The sequence below is a fragment of the Mustelus asterias genome, chromosome 10, assembly GCF_964213995.1.
Source record: "Mustelus asterias chromosome 10, sMusAst1.hap1.1, whole genome shotgun sequence".
NCBI classification, from domain to species: domain Eukaryota; kingdom Metazoa; phylum Chordata; class Chondrichthyes; order Carcharhiniformes; family Triakidae; genus Mustelus; species Mustelus asterias.
The window spans coordinates 72,579,784-72,593,257 of record NC_135810.1 but is presented as its reverse complement, the minus strand read 5'-3'; the positions used below and the strand labels follow the sequence as shown (position 1 = coordinate 72,593,257).

The 13,474-nt window shown below is 42.8% G+C and overlaps 1 protein-coding gene across 1 annotated transcript in view; it reads left to right on the top strand.

Moving 5' to 3' along the window:
- The window catches only part of LOC144499661 (ubiquitin carboxyl-terminal hydrolase 35-like), a 105,271-nt gene that overhangs the window by 57,957 nt on the left and 33,840 nt on the right, over positions 1-13,474 (top strand). The window lies entirely within an intron of this gene.

The following is a 13,474-nucleotide window of genomic DNA, read 5'->3' as shown; positions in this document are numbered from 1 at the left end:
ATGACTGCAGCTGTGTTTAAAGAGAGTGCACAAATGGGAATTAGAGGTGTTCAGGATGGATACTGGAGATAAAGCATAGAGGTTCAATGTTTCATCACTGAAATTACTGTTCAGTGCAGTCGGGAACAGGAAGGACATACCTTTCTTCCACAATTTGAGGAAGAAACATATTCTCAGCAAGAAGGCGTGGGTTGTAGGTAGCTGAAGAGGAAAGCAGTAAATGCTTTGTCTCAGATCTTGAATACAATTTAGGATATAACTTAATGGCCTAATCTAGTCAAGAAAAGTGAATATATTAGCTGATTCAGTTATATCCTGTTCTTTAAGATTCTTTGCCTCCTGCCTGCTCTCCTCTCTATCTTGCTAGGTGTACTTTATCATAGCATTTCTCAGACCCTAATCTAATTTCAGCACCATCTAACTCTTAATTTCTAGACATTTATCCTCAGTATTACAAGTCACCCCAATCCTTATGCAATGTGATGAATTTATCCCTTGTTTGCACCCACCAAATAAACTGCTTCCATCAGGTGAATACCCGATCTTCACTTTTACACTTCTAGGAAGCAAAAACTCAAAATGAGATGGGAAGGACTGGAGGTGCTCTGCCAGAACTTTTTCAGCTCACCAAGGCAGAGGAGGATGCCATGGAAATAAGTGGCATATCCTCATTCCTCTCAGCTGGACATGAAGAGACAGAGAGCTCACAGCTGCAGAAAGAATTACTCTGAACATATGTTGATTTTGTTTCATCAATAATTAAACGATGAACAGATTTGTCACAAATGGGCCAAAAGTTGTACTTTCCATCCTGAAAAGTGCCAGATCCACCTCAAAAAAAACCCCTGGAAAGGCAAAGTATCAAATTTGAGAAACAGGTTAAGCAAGCTGTTTGACACTGCTACTGTTATACTAGTACTAGTTTTCACTAACTGGATGCTGCCGTTAGTCCAATAAAGTGTTCTGTCTACCACACAGTTGAGCAACGTTATCTATGAATTTCAGTACCGCTGTGTTGTCAGGTATGTGGGCTGAAAATGCTGCTTGATTCATTCGGCAAATCATTATATTCCTTCAGTTGTTGGTAATGGGCAGAGCACAGACCGTATGTACTCAACTAGCTGCACTGGGAAAACCCAAAACAAAATGTCTGCTGTTAGATGTGATTCAACAGCACTTCCCAAAAAATCCTGAGTGTAATGATAGCTACACTAACAATGGATCTAAGATAATCAAACTTGTAAAGCTTATTTATGCTTGCTCGAAGTGAGATACATTCACATGCAGGGAGCCGCCCTGACAAACAATCAGTGACTACCTTGTGCATTTAAGTGTGGGCACCCGGAAAATTTTGATTTCATGTTTGATAGCACCCTGGAAAGAACTGGGGATGATAAAGTTGAGGATGATCATTTTCACAGTTATTGATGATGCATGGGTAAAATGTCCAACAGGGAACCGGTTTCCTCTTGGAAGTTGCTGATGTTTGCCGCCACCTGACATAATATTTTCAGCTTGTGGAAGCAATATTCTTACTCGAGGTCATGGAAGCCAGACTTTGGTCTCTCTTCTGTGCACATGCTGATCCCAACATGGCACATTATCACTGCCATGAATGCAATATGCTGTCAGGCCCTTCCAATGCACTTCCTATTTAGATCTTTTAAGTCTCTGAGATTGAACAATGCTGCATCCATGCAGACATGCTCTGACAAATATTTGTCAGGACACTAAGACACCAGCCGCAATAAGGTGAGTTTTTATTCCGGTCCAGAGGTGGACCTACAATGAAATACACTTTGCCTAGGCACAAGGCCCCACCAATAGGGAAGTCCCTTGCTGGCTGGTCGCTGTGGGGGCACCAATCAGAGTCTGATATTGCTCTGCATTGCCTGCTGATAGCAGGCTTATAGCAGACAAGGCAGAGCAGCATCAGACTCTGGTCAAGTCCTCTTTAAGTCCTTGTTTCAAGTCCTGGTTCAAGTCCTTGTTTACCCAAGTCCTCTTACAGCATGGGACTGAATTAATTATATCCCCAATTAAAACCTGGGGCTTGGATCACAGTGTGCACTGGCAGCAGATGGGAAGGTGCAGATGTTGCAACCTTCCAGCAAGATTTCACAAGGGCAATTCCAGCAACCCAGGCGGCAAAAAGGTCTGGACCATTTGTTGCCAGTGCTGCCCCTGGTTTCCATGCCCCTGTCCAGCCTGCTCCGGGTAGCTCTGGCCAGCTTCCTGCACCGCCCTGTCGCCCTGAGTCACCAAACCGGGATGGCCGTACGTGTCCAGCTTGAGCCTAGCCCCAACTCCCAGCCCAGCATAGCCGAGCAGGATAACCAGAGACTTGATGATTTCTTTGCCAAAAGAGATAAGAAGAAAGACAAAACAAAAGTGGCCAAAGTGGCTCCTCTCGCCAGGCTTGCCAAAGCCACGGTACGACTGACACCCTGAGTCCAAACCCACTGCTGTCACCGCCATCTCCTTCACATCTGCAGTGGCAACTCCTGCCAAAGCCCCGCTACTGTCAGTTCTCAGAGTGATCAAGGAAGTGATGAAAGAGAAAGAGCGAGTGTCGGGATCCCCAACAGAAACGGTTCAGGGAGAATGAAGAATGGAAGGAGTTTGACCTGAGCAGCTCATTGAGTAGGGAGTCAGAGCTGGGCTGAAGCTGGACACTCGAGGTCATTCCAGTTTGGTGATTTAGGGGAACAGGGTGGTGTAGGAGAGACCAGGAGCCAGCCAGAACCACTCTGAAGGTGATTACACTGGCTTGAGAATCCATGCCCCTTACAAATCAATGATGAAAAAGAGGAAGAAGATGATGAGAAGAATTAAAGGAGATCAAGGTGAAGATGATGATGCCTGCATTGGACTGGGGTGGGCACATTAAGAAGTCTCTTTAACACCAGGTTAAAGTCCAACAGGTTTATTTGGAATCACGAGTTTTTGGAGCGCTGCTCCTTCGTCAGGTGAGTGGAGAGGTAGGTTTCACAAACACGGCATATATAGACAAAGACACAATTGCAAGATAATGGTTGGAATGCGAGTCTTTACAGGTAATCAAGTCTTTAAAAGTACAGACAGTACGAGTGGAGAGAGGGATAATTACAGGTTAAAGAGGTGTGAATTGTCTCAAGCCAGGACAGTTAGTACAATTTTACAGATAGTGGAGGTTACGCGTAGTGTGATATGAACCCAACTTGTGCTCGACTCATCAATTGACAGTTCCAACGTGCCACAGCGAAAAACCGCACCAACGACCTCAAAAGACAAACAAGGGACATGACCGACAGAGTACCCTTCGTCATCCAGAGCGGAGAAACTACGACATCATCTTCGGAGCCTTCAACATGTCATCGATGAAGACGAACATCTCGCCAAGGCCATCCCCACACCCCCACTACTTGCCTTCAAGCAAGCGCGCAATCTCAAACAGACCATTGTACGCAACAAACTACCCAGCCTTCAGGAGAACAGCGACCACGACACCACACAACCCTACCAAAGCAACCTCTGCAAGACGTGCCGGATCATCGACATGGATACCACCATCGCACATGAGAACACCACCCACCAGGCACACGGTACATACTCATGCCACTCAGCCAACGTTGTCTCCCTCATACGCTGCAGGAAAGGAGTCTCAAGGCATGGTATATCGGCAAGACCATGCAGACACTACAACAACGGATGAATAGACACCACATGACAATCGTCAGGCAGGAGTGTTTCCTTCCAGACGGGGAACACTTCAGCAGTCAAGGACATTCCGCCTCTGATCTTGGGTAAGCGTTCTCCAAGGCGGGCTTCAAGACACATGACAACGCAGAATCGCTGAGCAAAAACTGATAGCCAAGTTCCGCACGCATGAGGACGGTCTCAACCGGGATCTTGGGTTCATGTCACACTATTGGGTTCATGTGTAACCCCCACCATTTGGCCTGGGCTTGCAAAATCCTACTAACTGTCCTGGTTTGAGACAATTCACACCTTTTTAACCTGTGATTAAACCCCTCTCCACTCGCATTTTCTGTACCTATAAAGACTTGATTACCTGTAAAGATTCGCATTCCAACTATTATATTGAAATTGTGCCTTTGTCTATATATGCCGTGTTTGTGAAACCTACCTCTCCACTCACCTGTTGAAGGAGCAGTGCTCCAAAAGCTCATGATTCCAAATAAACCTGTTGGACTTTAACCTGATGCTGTGAGACTTCTTAGGGTGAAGATGGTGGAGAATATCTTGTATAGAGAAGGAGACAAGATATTTGGGCCCTCGAGCAAGATAACTCCAGAACTTGTCATTGTGGTTGCAGAAACCCCAGAATCAAAGTCATCTGGCATTTATCAACCTCCTGCAGCCAGATCAGGTAATGTGAGAAAAACATAATCACAAGGACCACCAGAGATTTACAATGATGCACAGTTTCCATCCCTACAAGCTTCTGCAAATCATGTAGAAACCAGAAAAGATAGATAAATGGAAAAGACCTTTGCGATGAAGTACAAAAACAAGTCCAGAGAGGATGGTTCTAAAAATCAGTCTGTTCAACTAGAACTTGGCAACCAGTTTGCTCTTGGAGAGCAGTAAATGTTGGTGCATATTTTATGGACTGGTTCTCTTTATTCCATCCAAAGTAACTAACATCTGCACGTAATCCATCTATCTTCATCCCACAATGCCAAACAATTTTTTTTTGAATTGCTCTGGTATAGACTTCTGTGGACAAATGAGGCATCTGCAAGGCATCATGGGTATTTTAAGATTGAAGCACAATAACTGCTGTCATCTGCTATGGGCTGGAACTGATAAAGGGTTTGAATCAAGTGTCAGTCATTCTTGGAGCAATGTTTTTGGATAAAGAATAAAAATACAGCTATTAAGTGGTCCATTTGTTTACAGTCCTGCTTCCTGGTTGAATGTTGAGCCTCTCAAAAGTGGACCAGAATTCTAAGGTATAGTATGAAGTCAGACTAAACTCCAACAAATTTCTATTTTGGCATAAATGTGAGGATAGGATGCTTTGGTCCATATGCAATTCCACTGACAGGGATCTTTTATTGTAATTAAATAAAGTTTGTTTTACTAAGTTTAACTCTTAACAAATGAAGCATGCTTAACTATAAACAGTTGAAGAATATTTAAAAATGAAAGGAAACAGCTTTAATTTCTGACTTAAGTCTGTTTCTATTCCAAATAAGCAACATTCCTCTTAAAGATTTAAAAGCCACTTTAAATATGTTAGTACCCATTATATCCTTGCTATAATGAGTGAAGCTTTCAGAGAGAGAAGCTTGCAGACAACTTCTGTCTTCAAGCAATTTCCAGCCAGAACTGAAAAAACTGTTTCTCTGCTACAGATTTAGCTCCTCCCATTAACCTGATTATCACATGACCCTGCTTATCTAAACCGACCTTCCATTCCTTAAATCAGAACTCCAGGGGAAATGTCCATTAAGTCTTGAGGGGTGAACATTGGCTGAATAAGGATTGCAAATGTCATTGGAGGCGGGGCGTGGTGTCATTGAGGGAGAGGTCTGGCATCATTGTGGATGGGGTGGGGCATGAGATCATTGGGGGGGGGGGGGAAATTAAGTTGAGCGCATGGCCCCACAAAATTTAAGTCAACCATTGTTCAGATGGGACAATGGTAGATTTAAAGATGCACCTGAATCATCTTATCCACTGTCTACAAGGCATAAGTCAAGAGTGTGATGGATTCACTTGCCTGGATGAGTGCAGTTCCATTGACACTCGAAGCTCAACACCATCCAGGACAAAGCAGCCCACTTGATTGGCACCCCATCCCACCACCTTAACTTTTCACTCCCTTCACCACAGTGGCAGCAGTGTGTACAATCTACATGATGTACTGCAGCAACTTGCCAAGGCTTTTTAAACCTCAACAACACAGAAGCACAAGAGCAATAGATGCATGAAACTTATCATATGCAGTTTTTCCTCCAAGCCACACACCACCTGACTTGGAACAGTATCACTGTTCTGTCACTAGACTAAAATGTCTGTAACTCCCTAATAGCACTGTGGGTGTACCTGCACCATGTGGATATCACCACCTGCTGAGAGAAGTTGGGGATGCGCAACAAATGCTGGCCTTACCAGCCATATGCCCTTTCCATGAAAGAATTTTTAAAAACTTGTTCATCTTGTTGTTTTCTTGATCAGTTTTTTGAGTGCTGGACTACATAACTGAAATTTTGGGCCAAGTTGAATCTAAACACAATTTGCAAACACCTCATTAACATCCCTTAAATTGTTAAATATGCCTGCCTGCAATTACTAAATCCCTGACTTGAGCAACTTTCTCTCTGGCATCCAGATATATCTATTAAGCCCAGAAATGGGTGCATTAGAGCTGCTCCCACTCCTTATAAAAGACCTGAATTTTAACACCCCAACAACTCCCAACTCACTTGTTCATGGACAATTTTCATGAGAAATGCCAATTATGCTAGTCGTATCATTGCTGCCATGAGTGGATTTTACAAAATGTGCACCCTATGCGTGTTATTGATTATAGTAAGGAAATGAGTTCGGGCAGGTGATGGATGTGAGTGTGAGGGAACACTTTGGATCCAGTGATCATAATGCCATTAGTTTCAACCTGATCATGGATAAGGATAGATCTGGTCCTCGGGTTGAAGTTCTGAACTGGAAAAAGGCCAAATTTGATGAAATGAGAAGGGATCTGGGAAGTGTGGATTGGCACAGGCTGTTCTCTGGTAAGGATGTAAATGGAAAATGGGAGGCCTTCAAAGGAGAAATTTTGAGAGTGCAGAGTTTGTATGTTCCTGTCAGGATTAAAGGCAAAGTAAATAGGAATAAGGAACCTTGGTTCTCGAGGGAGATTGTAACACTGATTAAGAGGAAGAGAGAGTTGTATGAAATGTACAGGCAGCAAGGAACAGATCAGATGCTCGAGGAGTATAAAAAGTGCAAGAAGCTACCTAAGAGGGAAATCAGGAGGGCTAAAAGAAGACATGAGGTTGCTTTGGCAGACAGAATGAATGAAAATCCAAAGAGCTTCTACAGGTATGTTAGGAGCAAAAGGATAGTGAGGGATAAAATTGGTCCTCTTGAAGACCAGAGTGGTAGACTGTGTATGGAACCAAAAGAGATGGGGGAGATACTAAATGGTTTTTTTGCATCCGTATTTACTGAGGAAACGGGCATGGAGCCTACGGAAATAGGGCAAACAGGTAGGGAGGTCATGGAATCTTTACAGATTAAAGGGGAGGAGGTGCTCGCTGTCTTGAGGCAAATCAGAGTGGATGAATCCCCAGGACCGGACAGGGTATTCCCACGGACCTTGAGGGAAGCTAGTGTTGAACTTGCAGGGGCCCTGGCAGACATATTTAAAATGTCAGTATTCACGGGGGAGGTGCCGGATGATTGGAGGGTGGCTCATGTTGTTCCGTTGTTTAAAAAAGGTTCCAAAATAAATCTGGGAAATTATAGGCCAGTAAGTTTGACGTCGGTGGTGGGCAAGTTATTGGAAGGTGTGATAAGGGATAGGATCTACAAATATTTGGATAGACAGGGACTTATTAGGGAGAGTCAACATGGCTTTGTGTGTGGTAGGTCATGTTTGACCAATCTATTAGAGTTTTTCGAGGAGGTTACCAGGAAAGTGGAAGAAGGGAAGGCAGTGGATGTTGTCTACCTGGATCTCAGCAAGGCCTTTGACAAGGTCCCTCATGGGAGGTTAGTTAGGAAGGTTCAGTCGCTAGGTATACATGGGGAGGTAGTAAATTGGATTAGACACTGGCTCAATGGAAGAAGCCAGAGAGTGGTTGTGGAGGATTGCTCCTCTGAGTGGAGGCCTGTGACTAGTGGTGTGCCGCAGGGATCGGTGTTGGGTCCATTGTTGTTTGTCATCTATATCAATGATCTGGATGATAATGTGGTAAATTGGATCAGCAAGTTTGCTGATGATACAAAGATTGGAGGTGTAGTGGACAGTGAGGAAGGTTTTCAAAGCTTGCAGAGGGATTTGGACCAACTAGAAAAATGGGCTGAAAAATGGCAAATGGAATTTAACGCAGACAAGTGTGAGATATTGCACATTGGAAGGACAAACCAAAGTAGAACGTACAGGGTAAATGGTAGGACTCTGAAGAGTGCAGTTGAACAGAGGGATCTGGGAATATAGGTACAGAATTCCCTAAAAGTGACGTCACAGGTGGATAGGGTCGTAAAGAGTGCCTTTGGTACATTGGCCTTTATAAATCGGAGTATCGAGTATAAAAGTTGGAGTGTTATGGTAAGGTTATATAAGGCATTGGTGAGGCTGAATTTGGAGTATTGTGTACAGTTTTGGTCACCTAGTTACAGGAAAGATGTAAATAAGGTTGAAAGAGTGCAGAGAAGGTTCACAAGGATGTTGCCGGGACTTGAGAAGCTGAGTTGCAGAGAGAGATTGAATAGGTTGGGACTTTATTCCCTGGAGCATAGAAGATTGAGGGGAGATTTGATAGAGGTGTATAAGATTTTGCTGGGTATAGATAGAGTGAATGCAAGCAGGCTTTTTCCGCTGAGGCTCGGGGAGAAAAAAACCAGAGGGCATGGGTTAAGGGTGAAAGGAGAAAAGTTTAAAGGGAATATTAGGGGGGGCTTCTTCACGCAGAGAGTGGTGGAGTGTGGAATGAGCTGCCGGATAAAGTGGTAAATGCGGGGTCACTTTTAACATTTAAGAAAAACTTGGACGCGTTCATGGATGAGAGGGGTGTGGAGGGATATGGTGAAAGTGCAGGTCAGTGGGACTAGGCAAAAAATGGTTCGGCACAGACAAGAAGGGCCAAAAGGCCTGTTTCTGAGCTGTAATTTTCTATGGTTCTATTTGAAAAGGTGAAACATGAAGAATTGAGGCGCATGTTAGAGTCCCTTGACCTTGAAGGAAAAGATCTTGGAGTGATAAAAAAAAATTTTATTGGGAAGAAACTGCAATTGTAAAAGTTGAAAACTACCTAAGCAAATTTGTGATTGTATAGTGAAATTATATCTGTTCTAAGGTTACTGGTTAACATGCACCATAAGGCTGCACAGCAGCAAGCTTGCTTTATCTTCATTTGCATCAATTATAATTCTTAGAGATAGAAGATCTTCCTGGATTATTAGTTAGAGGTTGCAACCTGAATAATATATGTAGATGACACTTCTTATTGCTGACTCTGAAGGGAAACTGGAAAGCTTTTGGTTAAAGTAGTGAGTAAAAGTGAGAAGGGCTTAACATAAATTGTAAGAAAACAAAATATCTAGTGGTATCTAAGAAGAAAATTATGCCAGAATGTAAGATCTCGGTGAAGAATGAAAAGATCAAACAAACAAATTTTGTTACCTCGGAAATATGTTAATATTAGATCGAACATGCGAGAAGGATTAGAATGACCAAAGATGCATTTCAGAAAATTAAGAAGACTATGATCAAGAGAGCTCTGGATTGCTGCATCACCAATTTTGGCACAAAGAAGCAAGTGTTGGACAACCAGTGTCGCAATACAGAGAAGAATTGAAGCTGCAGAACTATGATATTTAAGGTAAATAATGAGGATATCTTGGGGACAAGTCATGCTATCAAATGAAGAGGAGCTGGTTAAATCTGAGAACAAATGAGCCACTGACCAAGATGCAGAATTTCTTGGGCACTTTAAGAAATAATTATTGTTCAGAATGTAGCTACGTAGCACGGTAGCACAGTGGTTAGCACTGCTGCTTCACAGCTCCAGGGTCCCGGGTTCGATTCCCGGCTCAGGTCACTGTCTGTGTGGAGTTTGCACATTCTCCTCGTGTCAGCGTGGGTTTCCTCCGGGTGCTCCGGTTTCCTCCCACAGTCCAAAGATGTGCAGGTTAGGTTGATTGGCCAGGTTAAAAATTGCCCCTTAGAGTCCTGAGATGCATAGGTTAGTGGGATTAGCGGGTAAATATGTGGGGGTAGGGCCTGGGTGGGATTGTGGTCGGTGCAGACTCAATGGGCCGAATGGCCTCCTTCTGCACTGTAGGGTTTCTATGATTTCTAATGTTAAATACTCGGGTATTCGGGAAATTTGGAATATCTGCTCAACTACATTTTGCAGTTTTGTTTAATATGTGGAAAAATGTGAATGTCCCAGGCACTTTTGTGATGATTTTAAACAAAATAGATGTTTAATAAACTATAACACAAGAAAATCAACTAGAAATACACTTAACTACGTTATTGGCTGTACACAGGATCTTTAAATTCACCCAGTTCCAAACCCCTCTATTTTTGTAACCTCTGAGGTATATGACCACTTCCCCCGCCCCCAAACAATATCCCATGGGTTTTGAAACTATAAGCAAAATCCATCAATAGTTACCACACCAGACACCTATATATTTTGGGGTTGCTTCTGACTTAGGAGAGAGGCAACTTCTCTAAGAGGCTTTCTCCAGACACAACTTGTTGGAAGTTGATGCAGCTTTCTGCTGTGGACTGCGGTCTAAAAACAGCTCTCTTTCATAGGGTGAACTTGCCTCTACTGTTTTTCCTTTTGATCTTAATCTGAACTAACCTTCAGAGGTCATTTGAGTCTAGAGCTGAAGCTGTCTTGATAGCCAAAATACCAGTACATGTTTGTTTTTAAATCAGTTTGAAGGAATGGCTAAAAGCATGGTGAACTTAAAATGCTACCATGGTTAAAGAAACTATGCATTGTTTTAATTGCTCTGTACCAGTCGGAAACCTTTATTCTCTGAAATTACGATAGGGAGTTGTCTTAACTGTTATTAATAACTTTAGTGTGGGGGTTGGGTTACAGTATATTGACAGAAGAATGTGACTTTATTTATGACTGTTTGGTCTCAATAGAAAACATACCATTTGTTTGTCATGGAATGTTTTCTTCTGGGGTCTGAGGAAGTAACTGATAGAACTGTGTCTCAGTTTGCAACCCGTAAAGCAGGAGTTGAAAAGGTGGAGTGACAAGAGATCTTAGAATCCCTACAGTATAGAAGAAGGTCATTCAACCCATCGAATCTGCACTGACTCTCCGACAGAGTATCCTACCAAAGCCCTATCCCCATACCCCCACATATTTACCCTGCTAATCCCCCTAACCTACACATGTTGGGACACTAAGGAACAATTTATCATGGCCAATTAATCTAACCTGCACATCTTTGGACTGTGGGAGGAAACCGGAGCACCCGGAGGAATCCCATGCAGACATGGGGAGAACGTGAAACTCCACACAGTCACCCAAGGCCAGATTTGAACCTGGCCCTGAGAGGCAGCAATGCTAACACTGTGCCACCGTGCCAATCTGTATCCTATAGCCAATAGGAGATTTGAATTTTAACATTTCTAAAAAAAGGGCGTGCTGGACAATGAGTTGTAGGAATAAAAGTTGGGGAACTAGTGCACTTGTTGGCATAGTTTTACCATCGCTTCAATGGTATATTTCTTCTGAGACATAATTCATCATTATTTCTGAGACAGAAGAAAACAGACTTTGCCTGTGCTGTTAGCATTTAAGGAATCTTGGGTCCTTGTGGGTGGAGTATTCAAGCTGTCTCCATTGCTTTTCCTTAAGGATATTTGAATTTTACTGAAATTCTGCTTAATTTGCAAACATTAATTATTCATATCCTGAGGGTGAAGCACAACTGAGGACCCTGGTGTTAGAAATTTGGACCTTAGAATTTGTTTTAATTGAAAGGGTTTTATATCTTGAAACTCTACACCTTGTATCATTCCCAGTTATTAGTTTTCATGTTTTTTGTTTTACCACAATTTCCTAACATGATTGAGAAAAGTCTCATGCTGATAGTAAGATTAAAAATGCCTCTAAAGAAAGATAAGCATGGAGGCCTATGGTTGCCAACACCCTCTTCAGACATGGTGCATGGAGAAGGAGGAGAAAATCCCCCTATCTAAGGGTTTTTGGTGGGGTGGGGCCTACTCCCTCAGAGAAAAGGGAGAAAGTTCACCACAAGGATGCAAGGTGGAGTGGACTACTCATTTGCCTGTTTTTGTACACCACTTTGCTAAGTAGAAGTGAATAAGATTCACTTAATGGATGATTAGTGTATGCAGAAGCCCCAGTTCCTCTATGGGTAGCAATAGGAGGCTCAATAGCACAGATGTATGAATCTTGACTTAACTCAGTGGGTGGTTCTTCAACAGCACAGCATATTTTACATGGTACTATCTAAAGGAAGGCAGGCCAGCATGATGATCAACCAGTGTAACCTAACTGGCAACAGGGGTGCAACCGTTAATTTGTTGTCAGTATTGCTGCTACCTAGTAACATAATTGGAGGAGTTTCTTAACAGCGTTTGGATTAGCAGAGAGCTAGATGTAGACACATGCTAACCTGAACCTTAAGGCTGCACAGCAGTGAGCACACTTTCTCAATTTTTTTCTATCACGTGTTAATATTTGGATATAAAGCTAATGTGTTTCCTGTTGCAATGGGGAAAGGGGGTAGAGGAAGCCATTTTAATATCTAGTCCTGAGGAAAGTGTTGCTTGGGTCAGATTCCCCACTTTAGAACATTGTGGGTGTACCTACACCTCAGGCCTGAAGCAGTTCAAGAAGGCAGCTCACTACCACCACCTTCAGGTCGACCAGGGATGGACAGTAAATGCTGTCCAGCCAGTGATGTTCATTCACATCCTGTAAGTGAATTTAAAAAGTAGAGGAGATATAAACAGCCAGACCTGCATCTTAATCGAAGAAAATGCTGACTCTTGTTCACCATGCAAAACACAGGTGGGAGTCCATGATCAGATTGAACACTGAGAATTTGGAAGAGTTACCAAACTAAACTGGGGGAAGAGGTCTATTGTGTAATTCATACAGTGAGAAAAAGTTCTGGGATTAGATGTTACTTAGTTGGGAAAGTAAAAGGGAAGCAACCCATTGGAAGTTGGGAGCGACTTGTGAACTAAATTCTGGGAGAATGCAATGGAAGTGCAAATTTCTCTTTAATAATTCCCCATCTCTATGGGAATCTTAACGTGAACTGGAGTCTCAATGACATGACTTTATCATATCCAGTTTTCAATTTCTGCTGGCCTCCTTGGCTCCATCCTCCACAAACTGTAACTTCCTCAGCATTTTCAGATCTCTTCAATGCCATTTCTCACCTTGTCTTAATAATTTTCCTCCATTTGTCTTCCCAAGAACTGAGTGGCCCTCCAAACAACTCATTGCTCCTTGCACCTCATTTCTGAAAAGTTTTGAGCATGCTTTGCTAGTCATGAAAATTCAGCAGCAGGACAGTAAATATCTGTATAATCTTTTCCTACTGGAACTGTAAAGCAGGTTCTCTGACTTATGACTGCAATCATAGATTGGATTTGTTTTGAATAAATAAATGGTCAAATTCGCAGATTCCCAGAATCACCCTTTGACATGATGCTTCGACAGATGAACTGGCTGCTGCTTGACGAGTTGGGAAATTTCTGCTTTTTGTGTTGAATATC